Source organism: Malurus melanocephalus, unplaced genomic scaffold, assembly GCF_030028575.1.
Source record: "Malurus melanocephalus ecotype Western Australia unplaced genomic scaffold, MMel_1.1 scaffold_490, whole genome shotgun sequence".
NCBI lineage: Eukaryota > Metazoa > Chordata > Aves > Passeriformes > Maluridae > Malurus > Malurus melanocephalus.
The window spans coordinates 478,024-481,779 of NW_026623722.1; positions in this window are offsets into that span (position 1 = coordinate 478,024).

Genomic DNA, 3,756 nt, shown 5'->3' on the forward strand with positions numbered 1-3,756 from the left:
TTCCCTCAGCCCCGCTCTTCCCTCAGCCCCGCTCTTCCCTCAGCCCCTTTCCCTCAGCCCCGCTCTTCCCTCAGCCCTCAGGCTGTTCCCGCCGATCCCGCCGCATCCCCTCTCCCACGGGCAGGGCGCTTATATAAGCGTGTGCGTAGGGAGCATCTGTTGGGCTAGCGGACCCCCAGAAGTGCTTCCCAGCCCTGACGATTGTGTGACACGGGCCGAGGGCTCSTCGCTGCCCGCTGGTCCGAGGAGCTGCACAGGAACCCCCGAGCAAGAGAGCGGCTCGGCCGTGTGGCGCTTCCAAGCAGCCGAACGGGTTAAAATGGTCCCTCTTGCACCGTTAGTCGAGTCATTAATGAATGGTGAATATCTCACGCCTGTTAATTACCGAGCTCAAACCACCGTCTGTTAGCACAGCGGCTTTCCCTGCACCTGCTCCGTGCTTCCACCGGAGCACTGACAGCACTCAGTAGAATCTTTCGAGTCATACAGGGCAGCTCTAAATGCAAACCTGAAAAATAAACCTCTGCTGCCTATGGTTTATGTCAAAGTGACAAGGTGCTTTGAGGCCTATTGATTGAAAACTTTTTATAACTTTTTATGCATTACCAATATAGAATGTAATTGCTTTTTACATATTATTAATATACAATGTAACAGCTTTCAATATATTATCAATAATAGCCTTTTTATATATTGTTATAAGTTTTTAAATAGTGTATTAGCAATATATAGTGTACCAGCTGGATTAGTACATAGACACGTAAATTTGCCAAGGAGCATAAAGCAGAAAAAGTTCTGAAGAAGTAGACAGGTAGATGCTATAATGAGGAACAGTCGAGAGCACTTTCTCCTAAAATATTTTTTCTGTTAAAATACACAAAGAGTAAAAGTCAAGCCAACAAGAAGAGACACATGCATCGTATGCTTCCCTTCATGCTTTTCTTTCCTCACTTTGAATGACATMATAAACACAGTAATAGAATCACAGAATCATTTAGGTTGGAGAAGACTACACCACCCCCCTGGGCAGTCCATTCCAATGTTTAACAACCCTTTCCGTGAAAAAATTCCTCCTGATGTCCAATCTGAACCTCCCCTTGTGCAGCTTGAGGCTCTGTCCTCTTGTCCTGGTTGCCTGGGAGAAGAGATTGGCCCCATCTGTCATTGATGATCAAGGTATGCTAGTGGAAAAGGACACAGCCACGATTAAAATCCCTTTCTGTTTGGTCTTATATGAAATTTCTTTCTAAAAGGTCTGCAGTGTGGAGGCTGAGCAGTGCTTGAACACTGACTTTCACAGTAGCATAAATTATGATGATTTTTTTCAATTATTACTTTGTTGTATGTGGAACATCATATTCCACAGCTCATCATTCTGATCCAAGAAGAACGTATGGGATCTGTCATATACATATATCTGTCATATCTGCAGCTCAAAACTGGAGGAGCTGGGGCATTGTGAAGTCAAACATTGTTGTCTCAATTGATACAAAGTACGTTCTTATTTGCCTTATTATTATTATTATTATTCAGATATTTGGCAAATAATTTTCAAATAAATAAGAAAGAAAAAGAAAATGCAGTAGTTAATGACCGCTGTYGATCAAACTCCTTGAATCCTATTATTTTTGAATACATTTAAGGAGAGTCCTTTTTTTTTTAAGGAAAGTCACTTCACAATGTTGTTTTTATTTCAAACCTTTTAATTGCTTTTATGTACTCCTTATGTGTCCTGCCAGCTCCCCACAAGGCTGCCACACTGAAGACAGACCTGAATAAAGTCCAGCATCAAGCAATCTACCTTTTTGGGAATACTGAAGTGAAAGCAGCCCTTCCTCACTAGAGCTTATGGTCTCATAGGCAAATTGCAGCCATGAAAACCCTCGGTCTGTAACAACCTGTTTGTTGCTCCAGGCTAAATAACAATTGCAGTATATCATTAGCATATCATTAAGTCAAAGCACTATTCCGCTGTAGCCATGCCTGATRTGCAAGACAGTTTGTTCTCGACTTAGAAGTGAGAGAAAGAACATATTAGTATATAATTAATATTGTAATAGATTATATTAATATRTAATAGATGCAGAATATATTAATTAAAATGTCAGATCTCAAGGGAAGAGTCACTCAAGTTAGTTGAAATAGAAAATAGAACCATAGTTAATCAAGGATCTTGTACAAGTAAACCTCCCTACAGTATTCTCTTGTGAATAACTTTTTTTAACAATATTGCTAATTTTCTTAATTTAGCCCAGACTGTGATTGCAAAAATGAAGAGAGGAAAGRGAAGATAGAAGGGAAAAAAGTATACAATATACAATATATTTTGTGTTAAAAATTGGAAGCTATTTTTAGAGGCATGTTTTTAACATCATTGTATGCATTATATTCACAGACTTTCTCAAGTGTTCAYGGAAAAGTCGTTATTTAGGAGACCATGCCTGAATCCAGTTCCTAGAGCAGGTCATGATGTCAACCACCCCAAACTTGCTCCCCCCAACTCGCTGCTGTTTCCATATTTTGGGRCTCTGAGGCAGCGAGGTGTCCTTGGATTCAGGCTCAGAGAGGAATTGTTTTGTCTAAAGATGGGAGAATGGTAGTTTTTAGTGCTGTACTAGAGAAGTACAAGAATACAGATGTATGAAAATAGAGAAACTAAAAATCCTAAAGGCATCATGTTACTGAATCAAAAGGATCATCTGCTTCCCATCAGAGCACGGGCACTCAAGCAATCTAACTTTAAAATGTTCCATTCTTTGCTATTATAGCACTTCAAAATGATTCTCAATTATTTTTTTTCCTATTTACCCCACTAGTTCTCTCTGCAAGCTGTTTCAATCCACCAGCCTTTTTTAATCCACTGCCCTTTAACATTTTCTACTGATACATATGGTCTATATCAAAGTGACAAGGTGCTTAGGAGGCCTATTAACTGAAAACTTTCTATAGCCTTTTTATATGTTTTCAATATAAGAATGTAATAAGTTTTTACATATTATTAAAAYACAGTGTAATCACTTTCACTATATTATCAATGATAGCCTTTTTATATATTGCTGTAAGTTTTTAAATAGTGTATTAGCAACAAACAGCGTACCAGCTGCACGTAATCCAACCAGCTGGATTAGTACATAGATATGTGAAATCACCAAGAGGCATAAATCAGAAAAGTTGTGAAGAAAGTGGACAGGTAGATGCTATAACAAGGAACAGTAGAGAGAACTAATGAGAACTTGGCAGAGGCACGAGACAATCAGCAAAATAATTGGAAATTACGACTTGGAGGACTAGAAAAAAAACATGAAAGTCGTAACTGAAGACAAAGGTTAAAAGTCCACCGTGATGAAGAGGATGGGATCTCATTAGAGGGAGAACCCCGCGACCACCGAATTGAGGATGGCACATGCACACGTGTAAAACTGTGATATCGTGGATTTCCGTGCCCATGGATGGTGGTGGGTGTATGGTGGGTGTATGGGGGCAGTGACAATGGTAATGTTACACCACGCTCACTGGATAAATATGTGCTAATTTGAAGCAAAGGYGGGTGGGTTARGAGGAGAAATCCCCCTCACMTCCAGCGCTGCAMTAAACAAACACCTGCTCTAYAGWCACAGGTCTRYGGAGTTTTATTTCCAGGCATTTTTCGGGCAATCCCCCTTGCACAAGCGGCGGAGGTTCGGGTGCTTTGGCCCGGCCGGTCCCTCCCCGGCACATGGTACGCGCCAGCGCCCCCCGCGCGGCGGCAGTGGTGCG